Source organism: Bubalus kerabau, chromosome 18 (genome assembly GCF_029407905.1).
Source record: "Bubalus kerabau isolate K-KA32 ecotype Philippines breed swamp buffalo chromosome 18, PCC_UOA_SB_1v2, whole genome shotgun sequence".
In the NCBI taxonomy this organism is placed as follows: Eukaryota; Metazoa; Chordata; class Mammalia; order Artiodactyla; family Bovidae; genus Bubalus; species Bubalus kerabau.
In genome coordinates, this window is record NC_073641.1 from 70,502,644 (window position 1) to 70,526,535 (window position 23,892).

Sequence of the window (23,892 nt, forward strand, 5' to 3'; positions counted from 1 at the left end):
CAGGCTAGCTATCTTGGCACAAAACCCTCCATCTTGTAAAGCCTAGTTGCTTAGGTAACACTTTGCTCCCTCCTCTGTAATCATCTGTGATACAGGCAAGTGTCCGTCCTCCAGGTGGCTTGAAGAGGGAGTCACATAAATTACATGGGATCGTATTCCAGATAGCTTCCTTTCTCCCTGAAGAGGGAAAGAGAACGTGACTTCAAACTCCGTTTAGAGTGATATAAACAACCAGAGGCAGAGAAATCTACATTCTCAAATGGCAAGTCACAAAGTTGTCTACATTTCATTTTATTTGAGATTAAATTATCCAGCCCTCTCTTAATCCTGTGGAATGAGGCCATCTACAGGCATAAAGACATTTTTTTGTTGTTGTTTTTTCCTGTTCAGGCTCAGAGGAAATACATCCCTCAAGTGAATGTGTAGGGGCTGGCCCTCCAACCTGTTTACAAAGGTCTGACCTCTGCTCCGTAGGTCACATAAACTGCACCTCTGAGCAAAATGCTTCTGAACAAGACACTGTTTCCTGTGACAGCAGACAGATTTGTGCTGGGGGGAAAGAAACTGAAAATTCTTAGTAACGTTTCAGTCTCATTTGTTATAATAAGTGTATGTAAAAGACCTGCAATGTCTAGTCTTTTTAAACTCTGGAACAGGAGTTGAGGAAGTCTTTTTTAATTAAAAAATCTGATTTGTTTTTATTTGTTTAAAGTAGGTCCTTGATTGTTATCTATTTTATTTTTTGTTATTTGTTTTTTGTTATCTATTTTAAATACAGCAGTGTGTTCATGTGAATCTCAAACTCCCAATCAGTCCCTCCCCCTCAAATCCTCCCCTGCTCCGCCATAACCATAAATTCTTCCTCTAAGTCTGTGAGTCTATTTCTGTTCTGTAAATAAGTCTTAATCTGTCTCATCAGAGCTGTGAATTAGTATTTTGGGAATAAGCAGAAAACACAAAGTAATTTCACCCTGACTCCCTGATTTCATCAAGTGATCACACATGGTACTGATCAGTCCTAACTCCAAGAGGTCGTATTCAAATTATTTAAACCCCATAGAAAAAATGTAAACCATGGTTTGGTCATGAGCTTCAACCGTTGTGTCCAGGTTTAAGTAACTGTTCTTTAGCTCAGTTCATTAGTTTAAAATTTTTTCAAAATGCAGAACTAAATTGATAAGATTGATATTTATATATGTCTATACTTTCAAACATGCAGGTCAGGTGCTCTATTCAATAATACTGTAGTTGTATAACTGAAGGAACTGTCTCCAAGCAGAGGGAATTCTAAGTCCATGCTGAACCCAAGCCAGGCAGTCAGCATCTCACACCTTTTAGAGGCACTCAGGTGGCTTTCTTGTGCCGTGGGCACCTTAGGACCTTATTCTTGCGGGCGCGTGCATGTGTCTACTTAGTCATGTCCAACTCTCTGTGACCCCGTGCACTGCAGCCCGCCAGGCTCCTCCGTCCATGGGATTTTCCAGGCGAGAAGACTGGAGTGGGTTGCCATTTCCTCCTCCAGGTGATCTTCCTGACCCAGGGTTCGAACCTGCGACTCCTGCATTGGCAAGCAGATTCTTTACCACTTGACCCATCGGGGAAGACATTCTGGCAGGTGTGTGCGTGCTAAGTCACTTGAGTCGTGTCCAACTCTTTGAGACCCCATGAACTGTAGCCTGCTAGGCTTCTCTGTGCATGGTCTTTTCCAGGCAAGAATACTGGAGTGGGTTGCCTTCCCATCCTCTAGGGGATCCTCCTAACCCAGGCATCGAACCTGGGTCTCCTACATGGCAGGCAGATTTTTTTTTTAAATGCTGAGCTAGCTGGAACTACCAGTTTAATGATTGCCATCTTGGAATGTGAAGTCAAGTGGGCCGTAGAAAGCATCCCTATGATCAAAGCTAGTGGACGTGATGGAATTCCAGTTGAGCTATTTCAAATCCTGAAAGATGATGCTGTGAAAGTGCTGCACTCAATATGCCAGCAAATTTGGAAAACTCAGCAGTGGCCACAGGACTGGAAAAGGTCAGTTTTCATTCCAATCCCTAAGAAACGCAATGCCAAAGAATGCTCAAACTACCACACAATTGTACTCATCTCACACGCTAGGAAGGTAATGCTCAAAATCCTCCAAGCCAGGCTTCAGCAATATGTGAACCATGAACTTTCAGATGTTCAAGCTGGTTTTAGAAAAGGCAGAGGAACCAGACATCAAATTGCCAACATCCGCTGGATCATGGAAAAAGCAAGAGAGTTTCAGAAGAACATCTATTTCTGCTTTATTGACTATGCCGAAGCCTTTGACTATGTGGATCGCAATAAACTGGAAAATTCTGAAAGAGATGGGAATACCAGACCACCTGACCTGCCTCTTGAGAAATCTGTATGCAGGTCAGGAAGCAACAGTTAGAACTGGACATGGAACAACAGACTGGTTCCAAATAGGAAAAGGAGTACGTCAAGGCTGTATATTGTCACCCTGCTTATTTAACTTATATGCAGAGTACATCATGAGAAACGCTGGGCTGGAAGAAGCACAAGCTGGAATCAAGATTGCCGGGAGAAATATCAATCACCTCAGATATGCAGATGACACCACCCTTATGGCAGAAAGTGAAGAGGAACTAAAAAGCCTCTTGATGAAAGTGAAAGTGGAGAGTGAAAAAGTTGGCTTAAAGCTCAACATTCAGAAAACGAAGATCATGGCATCTGGTCCCATCACTTCATGGGAAATAGATGGGGAAACAGTGGAAACAGTGTCAGACTTTATTTTTCTGGGCTCCAAAATCACCACAGGTGGTGATTACAGCCATGACATTAAAAGACGCTTACTCCTTGGAAGGAAAGTTATGACCAACCTAGATGGCATATTCAAAAGCAGAGACATTACTTTGCCAACAAAGGTTCATCTAGTCAAGGCTATGGTTTTTCCTGTGGTCATGTATGGATGTGAGAGTTGGACTGTGAAGAAGGCTTAGCGCCAAAGAATTGATGCTTTTGAACTGTGGTGTTGGAAAAGACTCTTGAGAGTCCCTTGGACTGCAAGGAGATCCAACCAGTCCATCCTAAAGGAGAACAGTCCTGGGTGTTCTTTGGAAGGAATGATGCTAAAGCTAAAACTCCAGTACTTTGGCCACCTCATGCGAAGAGTTGACTCATTGGAAAAGTTTCTGATGCTGGGAGGGATTGGGGGCAGGAGGAGAAGGGGACGACAAAGGATGAGATGGCTGGATGGCATCACCGACTTGATGGACAAGAGTTTGCATGAACTCTGGGAGTTGGTGGTGGACAGGGAGGCCTGGTGTGTTGCAATTCATGGGGTGGCAAAGAGTTGGACACGACTGAGTGACTGAACTGAATGTACTTATTTAATTTAAACAAAGGAAGATCTCATGGGAGGAAAGAGCTCTTATAAGGGACCACAGGTCTTTTATCTTCCTTTTTGATATTCCTTAAAATGTAAACTTGAGGAAGAAAAACAACTGTGACCTAGGGCTCCTACAACTGTCTGAGGAGAGAGGGCAAGCCTGTCTTTATTTACTGAGACTTTCAGGACAATTTCTCAGTTACACGCCATCTTTCACTGGCTTTGTTTTTGCAACCTAGATGTCCATCAGCAGAATAATTGATAAAGAAGCTGTGGTACACATATACAGTGGAATATTACTCAGATGCGAAAAGGAACGCATTTGAGTCAGTTCTTGTGAGATGGATGAACTTAGAGCCTGTTATTCAGACTGTGGTGAGTCAAAAAGAGAAAATCAAATATCATATATTAACACATACATATGTAATCTAGGAAAATAGAACTGATGAACTAATTTGCAGGACAACGATAGGGACGCAGATATAGAGACTTGCAGACACAGCGGGGGAAGGTGAGAGTGGGATGAATAGAGAGAGTGATACTGAAACGCACGCAATGTTACATGTAAAATAGACAGAACAGGAATTGCTGTATGACACAGGCGCTCAGACCCGTGCTCTGCGACCACCTAGAGGGGGGGATGTGGTGGGAGGTGGGAGGGAGGCTCTAGAGGGAGGGGACATATGTACACCTGTGGCTGATTCATGTTGAATCATGGCAGAAACCAACACAATATTATAAATCAATGATGGATCCTGCTATTAAAAATAAATGTAAAACAAGCAGGTGGTTAGGACTCAGAGACACACCAGGGGATAACCATGTAAGGACGTGGTTTGTAGATGGGCCATCTGCGTACTGAGGCAAGAAACCTATCCTGCCAACACTTCGAGCGTGGGCATCCAGCCTCTGAGGCTGTGAGAAAATAGATTCTGTTGTTTAAGTAATTAAATCTGTGCTCAATATTACAGCCATCGTAGCAAATCAATACACGGATGTCTCATGATCAGCACCATCATATGGATTCGGAGTAAGGATATCAGTGATGACATGCACTTCTCCCTGAAACATAGCAAACTTGATCACTTGGTTAGGGTGGAGTCTTTCAGATTTTTCCACAAAAGTGTTACTATTTTTCCCTTTCCATTCCCGTATAGGATTCGGTCACTCAGTTTGGCCTACGCCCAAAAATCAAAGTCTTCCTCCAGGAGGAATTGTCATATAATTTGGGGACTTTTTTGTTAAAACCACAGTAGTTAATAAATAGTTAATAAGTATATTGGAGAAGATAATTTGAGTACGTACAAATGCTCTTTTTCCTTAAAATTTATCCCACAAATTTCAGCCTTCATCGATGAATCTTGTCTGCAGCAATTAAGACTGTAATGCACTAATGGTGAGTTTTTATTTCCCAAGTGTTCTCTGTTACGTTTAATCCGACACCATCAGCCGTCCATCTTTAAACTTCACTAAAGATATCAAAGAAAATCAGAGATATTTGGACTTCCTTGGTGGTATAATAGATGGAAATTCCTTCCCTGTTAATTGGAAAAGGAAAGTAAGGCATATTTTTTCTCTTATCCCCCTCTTATTTGTAATTTTAGTCATTTATGTATATCAGCATGGATTCCTAAATATTACTTTGAATCATAGGGTTATAATCCAATACGGTGGTTCAACCAGATCCAGTCTTGGCCATTGGGGGAAAAAAAAATGTTTTAGGCCATCACTTGAGTCTTTCAGACATGTTACTTTTTGCTTTGAGCATTTATTTACTCCAGGTCAGCTTGTGTTTTTCTTGCCTAGCCTTTTTTTTTTTTTTCTGAGAAGCCATGATTTTTACTTTCCCTGGAGAGTGGCATTTAGAAAACACAGTCTGGGTGCTCCTGTGCTCACTGCTGCTGGAATGTCGGTGATGCCGCAGGTCCTGAGTGTGCACTGCCTCCTGCACACACTTACATGTCATTGTCTCAGATTGTCCATCTCTATGCACACACCTAAACTTAAATTCACGCTGTCAGATCCAGCTCCAAGTCACCCCCTGGAAGTGGCTTTTGCAATTGAAGCAGTTCAGCTTCCCCTTGACTCCTCTCCTCTTGCAGCCTTTGCAGTAAAATAAGACATGCACTCACTAACTTATGTGTCCAGAGCAGCAAAGTAAATACATTTTCATTTACTCAAGAGTGTTCCAGAACACTGGCCAGTGCACGCTGAATGCTGAGTGCATCGAGTTTAGATCAATTTGAGTTCCTTGGTTAGTTTGGTCAATATTAACTTTGCTTTGGTTTGTAGTAAATGCTGCCTCAGTAGCACCCAGAATAACACATTGGCTATTGGTATTTCCCCGTATTTAATTAGGAATCCCCCTTTTTGTCTTTCCTTCCCGAAACTGTGTTTTGTAAGTACTGAAAATACATACAAATGTATCCAAAGAAATACCGTTTGGGGGAAAATCTGTTGCTTTGGCCTTCAGTACCTGATTGCTTTGAAGTCTATTAAGAGGTTTGTAACTGTTTTGTTTATAAGATCCCTGGATTTTTATGCACGACTTGCCTTGTGAATGATGATCCTGAGATGTGTTCGTTTGTTCTGATGCTGGTGGGATGAGGGCAGGGCAAAGCAAGGGCAGGAACGAGGCTGTGCCCTGTGGATCCTTAGACAGGCTGCGTCTGGACCAGGACAAAGATGCTGCGAACCAGCTGGGAACCTGGCCTTCACGTTAGCTGTTGGTGTGTTGATACCCAGCTTCTCAGGGCTGCTGGCAGCTCACCTCTGAAATGAAGGCTTGGGCAGAATGAACCCCTCAGACATGCGGGACTATGCCTCCCACCGTCCAGTGGATCCAGAAGAGAGGGAGCAGAGTGCTGCGCATGCCGGGATCCACGCAGAACCCGCTCATCTCTGCCCCTGCAGGGCTGACTTGACTTCCCACGCCTTCATCACACAGCTGGTGCAGGTGATGCGTTCTCCTCCTCTTTCTCCTGGTTGCAACTAACACAGGATGGGATGAGTGTCCACTGCCTTTTCTTGGTTCTGCTTCATTACGTCTCCTTTCAACACTGTCCCAGCGCTCTGCCAGGTCCCTCACTGCAGACGCCTCCTCTGCAGGAGTAAATATTTGTCAGATGTCATCTCTGCCTCCTCGCCACAGCCGTGCTCTCTGCTCACTGGTTCCCTTTGTATGCGCCGTTCTCTTCCAATCGCTCTGCGTCGTCTGACATTTCTCTCCCTCTCCGCGCTCTCTGCCTCTCTTTTTATAAAGGATTGAGTTGTGTTTTATCCTCTAATCCTTTCAAAATACCGTGTACCTTTCTAAATGATGGCAACCCCCTGACAAGGCGGGGGAGATGAGAAAGCTGGGAATGGCATCAGAGGGGTCTGCTAAATCTGTTGTGACAACAGGGAAGGGGATGCTAGGACTTGCTTCATTTAGGTCTGAAAGCACCTTTGTTATGTTTCTGAGCAAAGGAAAAGAGGGCGCGGCCTGGCACTGTTCAGGGTCCCTCTGCCTGTCAATCACATCGGCGCTGAAGGAAAAAAAATAAAAGATGAAGGCAAACCGGGGGCACATTCTAGCCGGAAAAGCACAAGGAAGATAAGTATTTGCATAGTTTTAAATCTCACAACGGCTCCCCATCATACACTGAGATGATTACAGCCGGAAAAAGAGAACTAATTTGTGCCGGGAGAATGGGGCTGAGGTCACCGAAATTGGATACCCCGCTTCCCATCTTGGCTGGAGAGTTTTTCAAATACTGAACAAGGTACTTTAAAGAAAAGACATGTTCAGGGACCTTTTTTTTTTTTTCCTTGCTAGTAAGGTGCTCATTTGCATCAGGTTGTCAAGAGTTATGACATTTAATGTTATTAATGTCACTTCCATTATGCCACTGCTCCTCAGCTGCCTTCACCTACAAAATGTAAATGTTTCTGACTACATGGCCATAACTAGAGACCCCAAGGAAAGGGAAGAGGAGACACAGGTCTCAGGAACTGTGGGGAGACCAACTTGCTGGCACTCCTGTCATTCACTGCCAGGGAGCTGGAAATACCTTCCCTCCTTGTCAGACGTATGACACACACATACATGTGTGCACAAGAGCACACACACACATACACGCACAGAGTTGTTTTTATTTCAGAAACCCAGTGCAATTCAGCAAACACTTGCAGCTGACTCTTTCGGAAGGAATTGTGTCAGGACTGGAAAAAAGTAGTAAGTATTTTTGATAAATAGCTAGGCCAAAGAGAGCCAGGTGCTTCAATGCAGTGGGAATGATTGACTTATTGCACGCTGAGATGACATTTTTATGATGTACTCACAGAAATGTATTTATTGACACGAAATAAATTTGTGAAATAATGCCATTTTTAACAGAGGATAGTTTCATTTTAACTCAGGAAATAGACATGATAACTTTTAATAAAATTACATTTCATATTTGAATAATCTTAATTTTTACATAAGCCCAGAAAGGAGATTCAAGTAATACTGAACCCTTTAAAAACTGTATTTAATTAGACTTCAAATTCAATTCAGAAGTGAAAAGAGCCTTTATAAGTAATTCCTCTTTTTATTATAAAAAATTAGAAATTACAGAAAAAGAAGAAGACTACTACAATAATCACCTAGATTCAAAAATTAACATTTTGGCACATTTTTAACATTTATCTTTTTATTTTTCAATCTTTCTCTCTCTATGCCTGAGTTTGTGTCTTTATCCAGAAAGGAAAATCAAATGGTAGGTGATAGATAATATTTTGCTAAACTGCACATATCCATGCACATAGCAAAAGTCACATTATCATATCAGATAAAATTTTTAAAAATCTCTAATATCAATTTATCCCAGATCATAAGCACATATTCTATATTCTTTTCAAAATATTTTAGAACAGATTTTAATCGTCTCAAAGTCTATGCATTCATTACACTGGTGTGCCTCCTTTGTCTTTTAAACTCAAAGTAACTCCTTTCTCCTCGAAGTCTTTCTTGACTTCTTAAGAAGAAGAGGCAATGCTGTTTCCATGTCTCACACACTGAATGTGTCTATTTTCTCCTGGTATCACTTGGTTAAATGACCCTTGTTTCCCTGGCTTTCCCAGTCCCTGAAAGCCGAAGGTTGGGTCTGCATTTGGGGCCATTATTTTTAGCAAGAATACCTCATGTGTCAAGTTACACTCTCGACATTTCAGTGCATCAGGAGGTGCCTCCTGTCAGATGGCTGTGTTATTAGTGATGCTAAGTTTAATCGCTTGGTTAAAGTGGTGGCAACCGTTCATCTGCGGTGTTTAGCATCCACTGGTGATGCCTGCCTGAACCAACAACTGCTCTGGGGAGGTGCAAAATGACTCATTGCTTCTCTATGTATTAGTTGAGATTACTGTGTGAAGAGCAGCTTTGCCTCATGGACCCTTCCAATTTTTGAGGAAGGATACATTTAGGATGATAGAAAATTCACGAGTAAGTGGTCACAGGGCTTGGAGCATGGGCTTCCTCAGTGCCTTTGTAATGTTTCAAAGAAAGAGTTATTTGAAGCATACTTCTAACTTTTCTCTAGGCTTTAAATTATTTTAATTTTTTAAAAATAATTATCATGGCATCATTTTCCCAGTAATTTAAGACACTTTCTTAGATTAGCTGCCCTGTCATAATTCTGCAACATGTTAGAATTGATGAGGATTTCTACTTGCTCATATTAAATGGATAATTCGGCCCTATCATTCCGTCACCAGTACAACCTTGTCGCTGACATTTTAACTATTTCGTATGTTCTCTGTAAATCGCTGAGTAGGATTAGATACTGTAAAAATCAAATTTAATTTCTTTGACTAGCTATGTTCAAGGAAGACTGGCCAGGAGAGAACTTTTACTCTGACAGCAGAGTCGAAGATTCCATGGGTTTTTGGAAGTGGCAAGGGAGTTCTCTGGAGAAGGCGAGGGCTGGGTTAGCACCCTGTTGACTAATTGTCCAGGAGAAGCACTTGAAGATGCCAAGTTGTAATGACTGGTTCCAGTTTCCCCACCATGACAGCATTGTTTGAGTCACTCTGTTTGTTGTTGATTCCTGCAAGAACACCCTCCCAAGAATGGAAGCACATAATTATCAGCCTTTAGTGCAAACCCTTTTGGAGAAATTCTCAGTTAAACCCACTCTTTAGAGACAAATAGCAAAGGGGCTTGTAATTAGATGAGCTGCTTTTAAACATGAACCAACATAGATAATGCTAGATAATTAGTAGATAATTTTCTAGGTATTCCTGGCACTGAGTGCGCAAAGCAAATTTAAGTCAGGCCAAGCACTCTGAGAATTGTCTGTGGCTAGGAGTTGTGAGTGTTAATTGGAGACATCTTTGTTCTAGAATCTGAACCACGCTTTCCCATTGTCCAGTGAATTGCCTGGTCTGACAGTGCCTGAGAGCACAAATAATTTGGCCATTGGAAGTTAGTTTGTGATGGAATGTATTCATTGGTAACAGCGTTTAGCTTTAATCACTGGCTTGAATGATATTTGTAATGCGGGCAGAAAGGTGTTTAGGAAACTTTTTAACAATCAGGCGTGTGTTTGGAGTTTCTACTAGCATTCATATTTAGTAAATTGCTAGTTGGTATAAGAGCCGACTCATTGGAAAAGCCTCTGATGCTGGGAAAGATTGAAGGCAAAAGGAGAAGGGGCGACAGAGGATGAGATGGTTGGATAGCAGCACCCATGCAACGGACGTGAATTTGAGCAACTCCGAGCGGTAGTGAGGGGCAGAGGAGCCTGGTGTGCTGCAGTCCCTGGGGTGCAAAGAGTCGGACACAATTGAAAGACTGAATAAAACAAACAAACAATAACTGGCATATTTTTGTGCGTGATCCGTGGCTCAGATGGTAAAGAATCTGCCTGCAAAGCCGGAGACCTGGGTTCAATCCCTGTGTGGGGAAGATCCCCTGGAGAAGGAAATGGCAACCCATTCTAACATCCTTGCCTGAGAATTCCATGGACAGAGGAACCTGGCAGGTTATAGTCCATGGGGTCACAGAGATTTGGTCATTACCGAGCAACTAACACTTTTCAAGAATCAAGTTGGCTGTGGCAATACCCAGTATGGAGGGCTTGGCGAGTTCTTGCATGTCTTTTTTTTTAGAAGTAATAGGCTACTGCAAGGTTTTCCCCAAAGTGTCAAGAATGAGACTGCTTAATTACACATCTGTGATTTTTTTTAATGATAAGACAGAAGTGGGTCAAATGTAGAAAAAGTGGAAAAAAAAAAAAACTCATGAGAGTAGATCAGAGAGAAATAACTCAAGATGTTCACTTGTTGAGCATTTCTTTAGAAGAGCTATACCCATTTCATTAGCAATAGACGGCTAAGGCTAGGCTTCTCTGGCCAGGCTCTGTGTATTTGAGCCCCACACACATAATTTTAGAATATGTTGTGAAAATGTATTTATTTTGTTGGGAACTAGAAATTGTGGCTCCTAGATCAGTTTTAGGGCATAGTCCTTGCATGAATCATAATATATAATATTCTTTCTTTGTCCCTCAATTTTCCCAGGCATAAAAATGGGCTTCCCTATAGATCAGTTGGTAAAGAATCTGCCTGCAATGCAGGAGACCCCGGTTCCACTCCTGGGTTGGGAAAATCTGCTGGAGAGGGGTTAGGCTACCCACTCCAGTATTCTTGGGCTTGACTTTGTGGCTCAGCGGGTAAAGAATCCGCCTACAATGCCGGAGACCTGGGTTTGATCCATGGGTTGGGAAGATCCCCTGGAGAAGGGAAAGGCTATCCACTCCAGTATTCTGGTCTGGAGAATTCCATGGATTATATAGTCGGACACGACTGAGCGACTTTCACTTTCACTTTACCCCTCAGTTTCCCCATGCATAAAAATGAAACAATATCCGTGTACAAACAAGGCATTATTTGAAGGTGAAGTCGCAAAAAAGAAAATGTGTTCAGTGTTAAAATTCCAGAATGGTTATCATGCAAATGTTGGTGTTAATTTCGTGACCATCACCGTTGAAGGAAAGCGCAGGCTAGAAATCTGTCTTGTCGGAAGAAATAAAAAGCTTAAAGTATTGTGAAATGCGCTGTCAGTTTAAAAAGAACAACTTTTCATTTGAAACATCATGTATCCCTAATAAACCAGCTCCCCACCTGTTAATAATCTCCTGCTCTGTCCCTCATCCTTCACATCCTCTGGGTTGACAGACCCTACCCACCCTTTCTGGGCAGTTCTTCCAGTACTGACTTCCTCAATCCTCCTTAGGCTCTCTTCTCATCTCCCCTTTGAAGGCTCCAGGCATTTCCTGTTTTAATTGGCCTTTTGTCACTGCACCCTTTCAAGTGGTTCTCCAGCGAGTTTAGTTACAAAACTCTACATAATCTCTATACTAAACTTGAAATAAATAGGTCTATAATTTAGCACTGAATTTGATATAAATTTGCATTTCATTCCAACACAGACAACATGGGCATAAAACAAAGATTTAAAAAAAAAAAAATATGAGCAGTTTTGAAGTGGAGGCACCTTTCTGCTTGCTTTGACTTCTCATATGTGTCTATGCATTGCATATGGGGCTTCAGCATCTGCTTTGGATATCTGAGCCCTAGGCTATAGCTGGGGTGGGAAAGTGCTCTCTAAGTGACCTCACTTGGAGAATCATCTCTCTGGAGAGCACTTAGAACCCTCTCCAGTCCAGCTTTTTAGCCCATCACTCCCCTTGCAGAGCTGGCTTATTCGGTCTGCTATCCTGGGGCTGTTTCTCCTGTGAGCTTTGCAGGAGTGGAAGGTTTCCCAGCAGCACCTCGTCTGTGTGTGTGTGTGTGTGCCCGCATCTCCACCTGCCCTTGATGTCTCTGGCCACGGTGGAGGTGGGGCATCTCCTCCTTGATGACTTCGGGCATGGACAGAACCTCTGAGGGAGCAAGGTGGCCGCATTCACCCACTGGTGCTCTGGCAAGAGTTGCAGAGCCAGGTACGGTGGTTTATTTGAAGTGAAGTTGCCCTTTGTGTTTCAAGTACATTCTTATCCCAGCAAAGCTGTGAAATTAAAATGAGTTTTTAAACCATTTTTATCCTCCAAATCAAAATGAAACAAAATACTTCTGGCAAGGATTAAAGATGAAATTAAACCCTGTGGGCTTTATCAGAACAACTCTGGATTGGCTGGGGCTCCCTCAGCCCAGGAAAGAAGATTTCTCCTAAGGAGGAAGTCAGGTTTGCACCTGGCTTATCAGCACCCTCCCAAGCCCGGTGGCTGGGCGGTCTGTTTTCAAGTTGCAAAGTTACAAAGCTTTATCCACTTGCTTTTAATGACAGATTAGAATGATAAACCACGAGAAATTGTAAAACCTCCAGGTACTATAGCTAAACGGCACAGAACAGACATTCATGTCACACAGTTCAGGAGGCTGTCCAAGGTCAAGGTGCTGGGTGATTCTGGTGTCAGAATCACCAGAGGTGAGGAGAACCCTAGTTCTGGATTACAGACAGCCACCACTAGCTGTGTCCTTACAGGGTCCTGACCTCACTTCCTCTTCTCATGGGGGCACTAATCCCCTCAAGGGAGTCCCACCCTCATGACATCATCCAAACATGATCAGAGGAACAGCTGTAGGAGGAGGAAGATGACGATGGTTGGCCTTTTGTATCCCGGGGAACTAGTGGTAAAGAACACGCCTTCCAGTGCAGGAGATATAAGAGACGTGGGTTCGATCCGAGAGTCTAGAAGGTTTAATGGAGGGAGGAAATGGCAGCCCACTCCAGTATTCTTGCCTGGAGAATTCCATGGACCGAGGAGTCCGGTGGGCTAGAGGCCATAGGGCTGCAAAGAGTCAGACATGACTGAGGAGGCCTGCATGGGCAGACTAAAACATAATTGCCTCCCAAAGGCCCCGCTTTCTAACACCATCACACGGGGGGTGAATTCTGGGGAAGAGGATACAGACCCACAGCAGGGCTGTGGGAGGGTCACAGGGATATTGCCCTGTGGGTCAGACTCTGAGATACACTGCAAGAGATCAGAGAAGGGAGGTATGACCTCCCACTGAAGAGCAGCTTCTCACCAGCTGCAAATCCACTCAAATACACCTCACTCACCCGCAACCTTTGCAGAGACTGACCTAGACATCCCAGAGGGACTGCGGTCATCTTGGTAGGGAGGCCCTGTCCTCAGCTCAGCTCTGGGTCTCTCTTCAGAGCCACAGGCCTGATAATTGCTAATTCATGTTTGGGGGCCTCCAGAAGTCACATGTGCGTCCAAAGGCTCCCGTAGCTGAGGCCAGGCTGGTCCTTCTGCTTCAAAATCCCATTTCAGAAAGAGGAAAACAAGGAAAGCAAGAAGCAAAGCTCATTGTTTGCACTGGGTCTAGAGGGGTCAGCTAGAACCAGGCTTCTGCGGAGGGTTGTGAAGACAAAGTGTTCCTACCTCCTTCCCTCTCTTACTTTCTCCCATCAGTTTCTTGTGCTTATTTGTAGAAGCGACTCACCTCTTTTCTGGAGGTGGATGGAGAAGAAGCACTCTGATCAATGGCCTCCCCTCCTCCAGGCTGTGTGGACACAGCATCACAGCACACAGGGCCCTGGGGCCTTCATGGGCACCTCCCACTTGGTCCGAGGGGTGGCAGAAGGGGTGCATTTGTCCTGTCCATCTTTGACCTGCAGCTCTGAGTCCAAGGTCCCAGAAGCTCCCAGCATCCACACGCTTCCTGCTGCTCTGGAGGAGGGAGCAGGTGTACCGCATGCCACTGAGCAGAGGGAAAGATTGACCTGAGTTTCCAGTTTGGCCCCAGTGGGAGCACAGGTTGGTCTGGAGTACTATGTCCTGGGTCTCTGCAGAAAGAAACAATTTTAGTAAGCCTGGCATTTTCTTTGCAATCTATTTGATGCAAACTATTTCTTGGACTCCAAAATCACTGCAGATGGTAACTGCAGCCATGAAATTAAAAGACACTTGCTCCTTGGAAGAAAAGCTATGACCAACCTAGACAGCATATTCAAAAGCAGAGACATTACTTTGCCAACAAAGGTCCATCTAGTCAAAGTTAAGGTGTTTCCAGAAGTCATGTATGGATGTGAGAATTGGACCATAGAGAAAGCTGAGCGCCAAAGAATTGATGCTTTTGAACTGTGGTGTTGGAGAAGACTCTTGAGAGTCCCTTGGACTGCAAGGAGATCCAATCAGTAAATCCTAAAGGGAGTCAGTCCTGAATATTCACTGGAAGGACTGATGCTGAAGCTGAAGCTCCAATACTTTGGCCACCTGATGCAAAGAGCTGACTCATTGGAGAAGACCCTGATGCTGGGAGGAATTGAAGGCTGGAGGAGAAGGGGGTGCCAGAGGATGGCACAGCTGGATGGCGTGTTGCAGGGAAGCCTAGCATGTTGCAATCCACAGGCTTGCACAGAGTCAGGCATGACTGAGTGACTGAACTGAATTGAAGTGATATTCCTGAGTAAAAGTTTGGCATGGAAGTTGACCCATAAAATATTAGTCTGTGAAGAACTCTAAGATGTGAAATGTATTACAATAAGAAAGTCGCCTAAGAGCTACATGCACTGGCTTCCACTCTGAACAGTGACATGTGTAAGGCTCGTCTCTAGGCTCCAGCCATTTAGTCCTGGGCTATAGCTCCTCCCAACCATGGCTTTAACCAGACAGCATGAACATGGTGTTTGAATCTTTGCTGCGTACAAAGAGGGATGACACCTGAAAGATAAAACTTGCTTTAATACATATGCATGGACCACGCTCTTAAAAGTGAGTTGGTAGTTGTTCAGAGTATAGGTTCTGAGTTCTCATCACATGGGAAAAAAATTATTGAAGCAAAGTTGATTTACAACATCCTGTTAGCTTCAGGTGCACAGCACAGAGATTTAGTTTTATATATATATATATATATATATATATATATATATATATATAAATATATATGTATTAGTCACTCAGTCACGTCGACTCTTTACAACCCCATGGACTATAGCCTGCCAGGTGTCTCTGTCCATGGAATTCTACAGGTAAGGATACTGGAGTGGGTTGCCATTCCCTTCTCCAGGGGATCTTCCCCACTCAGGGATCTAACCTGGGTTTCATGCCTTGAGGGTGAATTCTTAACCATCTGAGCCACCAGGTAAGCCCCAATAGATATAGATATATAGATATAGATAGCTTTTCATATTATTTTCCCTTAGGATATTACAAAGTACTGAGTATAGCTCCCTGTGCTATACAGTAGGACCTTGTTGGTTATTTATTTTATATACAGCAGCTTGTATTTATTTATTATAGGAGCATGTATCCTTATTTATCCCTCTTCTTCTCTTTCCCCTTGGTAACCACAAGTTTGCTTTCTGTGTATAGGTCTACTTCTGTTTTGTATATAAGTTCATTTGTGTCTTTCTTTTAGATTCCGTATAAATGTGACATCCTAGAATTTTTGCCTTCTGTGTCTATCTGAGCCAAGGGCATGGTTCTGGGCAGTCCTCAACTCGTGTTCTGGGTTGTTGGTCAGTTCATGTTGGTCAGTTGTTGGTTCTCAGCTCCTGTTCTGGGGTCAATGGGGGTCTTCTGTGTCAAAGGTACAAATATATGACAGAGATGATTTGGAAAGCTATATCGGCATTTGTATTTCAGGGTGTGGATGGACTATGGTGCACTCCCTACAAAGTATTCAGCAAAGATATCTTTTCCTTTTCAACAGGGACACCAATAAGAAAACTCAGGAGAATGAGAAGGCACTTTATGCAAAACTTAGAGTGTGAGTCAAGAAAGTAGCCTATGCATTTTTCACATTCATAATTAATGCTAAATGCTATTCTTTCCTGCAAGTAATTAATTTTTTGGTGTTTAAAATTAAGCATTAATACACGACCTCTGGACAGCAAGAAGATCAAACCAGTCAATCCTAAAGGAAATCAACCTTGAATATTCATTGCAAGGACTGATGCTGAAGCTGAAGCTCCAATACTTTGTCTACCTGATGCGAAGAGCCAACTCATTGGAAAAGACCCTGATGCTGGGAAAGACTGAGGGTAGGAGGAGAAGAGGGAGACAGAGAATGAGATGGTTAGACAGCATCACTGACTCAATGGACATGAGTTTGAAACAACCTCCAGGAGATATTGAAGGACAGGAAAGCTTGGCATGCTGCAGTCCATGGGGTCGCAAAGAGTCAGATATGACTTAGGGACTGAATAGCAACATTCATGGATTAATGTTAAATGATTATCTCATTAATTTCAAGGAACTGAAAGTGAGGGGAAGGGAGGGCATTTTGGGAGCAGTTGCTTTACAGAAAGAGCATCATTTTCAGCCCCTGTGACTCATGAAGTCCAGCTGAGGATGAAAGTTGAGTTTGAGAAACAAACCATGACAGTCAGAGATCATTAAAAAGTAACCCTTGCACTTGACACTCTGTTCAGAGGACCTAAACATGGTCCTGAGTCTCTTCATTACTAACTTGTTGGTCATTAACCTGAATGATGGTACTGGAGGGTCAGTCTGGCCTGGGGCAACAGCATGTGACCAGAGGCCCTGAGTGGGTCGGGGCAGGGCCCAGAGACACTTGGCTGCAACTGAACAACAAAGGGCCTTGTGGGTGCTGGGGAGCCTTCTGCATTTCTGCAATGTTTTACATTGTTACTGTAACTTAATCATCTATGTTGTGATAAACTGTGTGGACATGTGTGTGTGGAGGGGAAAGTGAAGTTTCTAAGGAGCTTCTGTGTGATAAGAACTTCCTAAAATAATCAGTTTTTTCCCAGAAAATGGACCCTGATTTAATCATCAAATGATGGCTTCCTTGGTGGCTCAGATGGTAATGAATCTGCCTGCAGTGCAGGAGACCCAGGTTTGATCCCTGGGTTGGGAAGATCACCTGAAGAAGGGAAAGGCCAGTATTCTTGGCAGGTTACAGTCCATGGGGTTTCAAAGAGCCAGACATGACCGAGTGACTAATGCACACACAAATGCCTGAATTTAAAAACTACCGAAAGCTACATATTGCACAATAGTACAGAGATCTCACATACAAAACATGTAAATGAGCTCGTCTACCATTCTGATCTCTCTTGGAAGCAGCTCCATCTGGATGTCACAGGGCTCATGCTGGGTCCCCCTGTGCTGTTCAGAACCCCTTGTGAGTGTCTCGTCCCTGGAAATGCAGGGACAAGTTTTCAGTTTAGTCGTTCAGTCATGTTTGACCCTGTGTGACCCCGTGGACTACAGCACACCAGGCCTCCTGGTCTATCACCAACTCCGGAAGTTTACTCAAACTCATGTCCATTGAGTCGGTGCTGGCATCCAACCATCTCATCCTCTGTCGTCCCCTTCTCCTCCTGCCTTCAATCTTTCCCAGCATCAGAGTCTTTTCAAATGAGTCAGTTCTTCTCATCAGGTGGCCAAAGGATTGGAGTTTCAGCTTCAGCATTAGTCCTTCCAATGAATATTCAGGACTGATTTCCTTTAGGATTGACTGGTTGGATCTCCTTGCAGTCCAAGGGACTCTCAAGAGTCTTCTCCAACACCACAGTTCAAAAGCATCAATTCTTAGGTACTCAGCTTTCTTTATAGTCCAACTCTCACATCCATACACGACCACTGAAAAAACCATAGCTTTGACTAAATAGAACTTTGTTGGCAAAGTAATGTCTCTGCTTTTTAATATGCTGTCTAGGTTGGTCACAACTTTAGCAGGTCGCATAGGACCTGCTAATCTCCCAGAAAGTGGGGGCACCTCTTCCTCTCTGCGAAATCTACATCATGGAGTCATGAGGGGGACTGCCTGTCCCTAGCATCCTCTCTACTTCCCGGCCATTCTGGAGTCTCAGAGACCCTGAGATTTGGAGCAGCTGGTATTCAGTGAACCATCTCCTTTGGGCGCAGGGTGACAGTCCCGCAACACTGGGCCGGAAGCAGCCTCTGGATTCTGAGCTCCTCACGCTGCACTTGACTTGTGTGCAGCTCCTCCCGTGGGTCACTGGGGCGGGCTGCCTGTTGGCCCACTTCAGCTGCATATGTTCATCTGTTCAGTGAGCGTGTGCTGTGCACCCCTCTACACCCAGAGTCCTGGTGTGATGAGGCGGTAAGCCTGGAAGCCATAGTAGTGCAGAGAGAGGAAACCACAAATCCCTAAAGACACGGCATGGTAATATTCCCCAGGCACTTAAAAAGCACACCATTTTTTCTTTTCTGTTGCCATCCACAAATAACTTTACCTACCACTCAAGATCAGAAAAAGATGATGCAGTCAGACACACTGAATATGAAAGTGATGAGGAAAGACAGCATAGAAAGAGCAGCCACATAGGATTTATACTATTAATAAATACTTGTGTATTTAGTCATATCTGACTCTTTGTAACCCCATGGACTGTAGCCCACCAGGCTCCTCTGTCCATGAGATTTCCCAGGCAAGAATACTGGAGTAGATTGCCATTTCCGCCTCCAGTGGATTTTCCTGACCCGGGGATTGAACCTGAGTCTTCTGCCTCTCCTGCATTGGCAAGGGGATTCTTTACCACTGAGCCACGTGGGAAACCCAATAAAGGTTAAATCCTTAAATAAGTAAGTCCTTCAAATAGATTAATTATTGTTCCAGTGACTTGCCAATTAAAAAGAATCCAAGTGACTTTCATATGCTCAGGCCCAGTTGAAAATTTTGAGACCTTCCTGTTGAATGCTGCTGCTGCTGCTGCTAAGTCGCTTCAGTCATGTCTGACTGTGGGACCCCATAGACGGCAGCCCACCAGGCTCTTCCATCCCTGGGATTCTCCAGGCAAGACTACTGGAGTGGGTTGCCATTTCCTTCTCCAATGCATGAAAGTGAAAAGTGAAAGTGAAGATGCTCAGTCATGCCTGGACTCTTAGCGACCCCATGGACTGCAGCCTACCAGGCTCCTCCATCCATGGGATTTTCCAGGCAAGAGTACTGGAGTGGGTTGTTATTGCCTTCTCTGTTGAATAGATGACAATAAAATACAACAACTGTATTTGTTAATAAAATGAGTTTTCTTTTAGGCAAGAAAAGGCAATGATTACCATCTCAAGGGTAGATCCTTGTTCTTTAGAAACTGCTCAGGGCTTAGATTTTTCAGAAAGGAAGAAGGCAAGAAGGAGCTGAGGAGAGCACAGTACTTTGTGCTGGCTGACAGCAGGTCCAAAAGAAAATATCTGTTTCCAACAGGTGCTTTAAAATGAAGTGAGTCCTGGCTGCAACGATATCTTTAAAAGAGAGCCACAAAAACACAGCCTTGCTGGTTTTCATTCCCTGGTCGCTGCTACCCCTCCCCCGCACTTGTGGGGGAGCATCTTGGCCTGACCCCAGCAAGATGTTTCTAGAGGGGTTGTGGCAACCACTGACTGATGATTTGTTTTGCCAACCTGTCAGAGTAATCCAATCACTTGCTAATTTAAGGCAAGGTCTTTATTTGAAAACATATAATGCGTTTCACTGTACACGTCTGTGTGCGGGACTCCCCTGCCAACATGTGAGCTTTTGCTCATTTCACTAAATCAGCCACATGTGTATCAAGAGGAAAGCATGCTTGAAGTTTTGGGACTGGGGGTGGGGGAACCTCTAATGGGCAGAGTCAGAGAGTGCTCAGGGTGCTCCCCAGTTCTCCCAGGGGTGTCAGCGGCTGCAGGCTTGAAAGAAGATGTCTCTAGTTTATACTAAGAAGACAATGCATCAGGTTAATGAAAAGGTGTAATGTTTCCTACAGGTGAGCTTCACTGATCAAGGGTTAAAGAGAACTTTTTTTTGGGGGCGGGGATATTTTATTTATTTATTTATTTAATTTTATTTTATTTTTAAACCTTACAATATTGTATTAGTTTTGCCAAATATAGTAAAGAGAACTTTTGTTGCCGCTTTTGGCAAGACTCAGGTTTAACCCAAGCTTTTGATGTGAGCTCTGAAGTCTTCCAGAGGCTTGGGGGAGGGGTGCGTGTTCTCCAAGGCTGGGCTGGTCCTTATTAGGGTCATGGGTGGTCCCAAAGTGACACCATACATTGACCTGACATGCCAGAGAGGAACAGCACAGGGGCCCACTGAGTCACAGGGCACCTGGGCATCCCTTCTCCTCTGAACCTCTAAATCAGCCCAACAACAAATCTAGGCTTCATGCAACAGAAATTCACTCAATCTAGGAGGACTTCCTGAAGGAGGATGTGCAACCACTATTATTAAAGGAATAGTCAAAGACTGTGATGTTTTTAGTGACTTAACCAGGAAAAGTCCTCTTCTACCTTCTCCGAGCATTCTGGCTCAAAGAAGCTTTGCAGAATCCCAGGAACTCGTGTCTACTTCATGGGCCAGCTCAGTATATTCCATCTTGTAGGGCAAAATTTTACAGAGCCCTCTTAGAAAGGTCTTGAGTGCTCAGTCATGTCTGAATCTTTGTGACCCTATGGACTGTAGCCCACCAGGCTCCTCTGTCCATGGGATTTCCCAGGAAAGAATACTGGAGTGAGTTGCCATTTCCTCCTCCAGGGGATCTTCCTGACCAGGGATTGAACTTGTGTCTCCTGCATTGGCAGGCAGATTCTTTACCACTGGGGCACCAAGTCATGTTAGCTCCAAAGGGGCCATGGCATTGCCCCAGAAGTGATCTTTCTTATCAGGGACAACCAAAGGAGTAAGAATTTAAGGATGGGGTAGAGAAGTCAGCAGACAAAGCTCTCATCTTCCATTTATCTGGGACATTCATGACTCCCTCATCCCACTCCTATGGCACCCTGGTTTCATTCCCAGTCCCAGACTCCAGCCAAACCGGACCCTATTCTGATAAAGGTGAGGGGTTAATTTCATACACAATTGACTGGATTTGGCAAAAAAAAAAAAAAAAAAATCAGAAGACAAGAATGGTTTCCAAAGACCTAATCCCTGGCAGAATGATCAAGCCTACATTTAGCTTCTCCAAGTTCAGCTCAGGGTGATCTGTCTCACATGGAGAGTTTCCACTGTGTGTATCTCCTCTCAGATTCACGTTTTCACACATTAGACAAGGGAAGTTATCAGATTTGTAGAGTTTTGTTCAGGAGGACAAATCGTTCCATGGCGTTTTTAGGAAGGATGAAGCCACAGAAAAGACCAGTGCTTTAAGGAGCTACAGCCAGAGAAATGGTTCTTGTTTTCTCTTGTTGTTTCAGGACAGTGGGGGCGGTCAGGTGGTCACATGGGCACCACTCTCTGAGGAACTCAGAGGAAACAGACAAATTAAGTGTTACCATACATCCCAGCATTTCCATCGTTTAACATGCACCATTGACTAAAGGCCCTATGGGGTTTCCTCCAAGGGCTCTACACCATCAGCAACGTGGAAATGTTGTCTTTGTCAGTTTATTTTTCCAGGTGAAACCCTTCCTGTCCGTGAAAGGAGGGTTTTGTGGCCCCCAACTCCCTGGTTTGCAATAAAATCAGGAGGGATCAGGTTCCTGTGGAAAATGCAGTGTCTGAATGTTACATTTGAAACCTAGTCATCAGAGCAAGGGGATGATGAACAGACACAAGTAAAGATATGTTTGTTCTGATTTAATTTTAAAAGGGAAGGGATGGGGCAGACGCGGAGAAAATGTTCTTCTGTCTGTTAACTGGCATCAGCTCCTTGGTCGGAAGGTAAACACAGATTGGGGGGATCGAAGGTAGTTTGTTTCCTTCATAAATCATAGTTATGGCAACAGTTGTCCATCAAAGGCAAAAGGAGAAGGGGGCAGCAGAGGATGAGATGGTCGGATGGCATCACCGACTCAATGGACACGATTCTGAGCAAACTCCGGGAGATAATAAAGGACAGGGAAGCCTGGTGTGCTGCAGTCCATGGGCTTGCAAAGAGTCAGATACAACTGAATGACTAAAACACACACACACACACACATGTGTTCCTAAAATAGAGGGAAATGAAAACAGATTGCAATTAATTGCAGCATTTTTATTCAAAAAGAACTTTCTGGGCTACACAATGAGTTTGATGAACTGCTTCATTTCTACTTGTGCTGTTTTGTGCAGAAAGACTCAAAAGTGCCCTGTTGGAAGGTTGGCCGTGTAGAACGTATCGTAACACAGATGGCATACTATAGTATGTTAACATCATAATCAATGTATGTTTATAACTTTATAATCATGCACCACAGACCACGCCTGAGTAAAATGTGTAGCAGCTCGGTTTGTCTTGCAGCCTTATAGCCGCCTGTGAGACTGCTCTCAGTGGTGTCCAGAGTCCGTGCTGTTGGCGCACACGCGCCCCACCCGTGCAACCACAGCGCTGCTTCATGCGTCCATCGTGTCAGCATGGGGACAGCTGATGACCGCAGAGCCAGTCCCTGTCACTTTCCTGTCTCTTCCCTGGTGAATGTCTTCTGATGGAAACTGAGGGGTAACACACAGATCTTCAGGCTTGATGGCCACTCCCATATACTCATCCCCAAGCGTCTGCCGCTGACTTCTTTCCCTGACCTTCCAACCGTTCTGCTTCTTCTAGGTGACGACCAGTTGGCCAGACCAGTGGCCGCTGCCCATGCATTTACATATATTCTCTTGTGCACTTTCCATTTCCACAGGTGGGAGATGACAGAGTGCAGCCCTGAAGCTTTTCCTATTGCAGTAACTTCCCTTGCTATTCTTTTTGAAAACCACACTTGAATGAGTATGGAGTGTGACAAGTGTTTATTTTTAACTAGGATTCATGAACTTGGAGCTTCCCTCATAGCTCAGTTGGTAAAGAATCTGCCTGTAATGTAGGAGACCCCGGTTCAACTCCTGGGTCAGGAAGATCTGCTGGAGGTGGGATAGGCTACCCACTCCTGTATTCTTGGGCTTCCCTTGTGGCTCAGCTGGTAAAAAATACACCTACAATGCGGGAGACCTGGGTTTAATCCCTGGGCTAGGAAGACACCCTGGAGAAGGGAAAATCTACTCACTTTAGTAGTCTGTCCTGGAGAATTCCATGGACTGAATAGTCCTTGGGGTTGCAAAGAGTCGAACACTACTGAGTAGCTTTCACATGAACTTATCCATAAGCTAAGTGCAGAGTTTCCCCTCCTTTTTGAGTTGGTCATAGCATCTCCCATGGGGCTGTCAGCCTGAGCTGGGGAAGTGGCTGGCACAAATGTGCTGAGGGTCACCGTGGTCCCGTCCTGCACATATTGTCTCAGACTCACTGCTTCCATCATTGTATAGCTTTTTCTGGGTCTGCCTGACCTGAGTCCTTGATGGGTCTGATAGTACTCAGTTCATGATGGAAAATTCTAGGTGCATGGTCACTTGCTGGCACAGGCTAGGCATCCATCACTGCCAGGGCCCAGCTCAGTTCAGTTCAGCCACTCAGTCATGTCGGACTCTGTGTGACCACATGGACTGCAGCACGCCAGGCCTCCCTGTTCATCATCAACTTCCGGAGTTTGCTGAAACTCATGTCCGTTGAGTCGGTGATGCCACCCAACCTTCTCATCCTCTGTCGTCCCCTTCTCCTCCTGCCTTCAATCTTTCCCAGAATCAGGGTCTCTTCAAATGAGTCAGCTCTTCGCATCAGATGGCCA

At 44.3% G+C, this 23,892-nt stretch overlaps 1 long non-coding RNA gene across 1 annotated transcript in view; it reads left to right on the forward strand.

The window, feature by feature from the left end:
* Positions 1 to 19,815: 19,815 nt before the first annotated feature.
* Positions 19,816 to 23,892, forward strand: part of LOC129633139 (uncharacterized) — a 45,682-nt gene continuing 41,605 nt past the window's right edge. The window contains exon 1 of the long non-coding RNA XR_008704912.1: positions 19,816 to 20,078. This is a non-coding gene — a long non-coding RNA (uncharacterized LOC129633139). The remainder of the gene's footprint in view (positions 20,079 to 23,892) is intronic.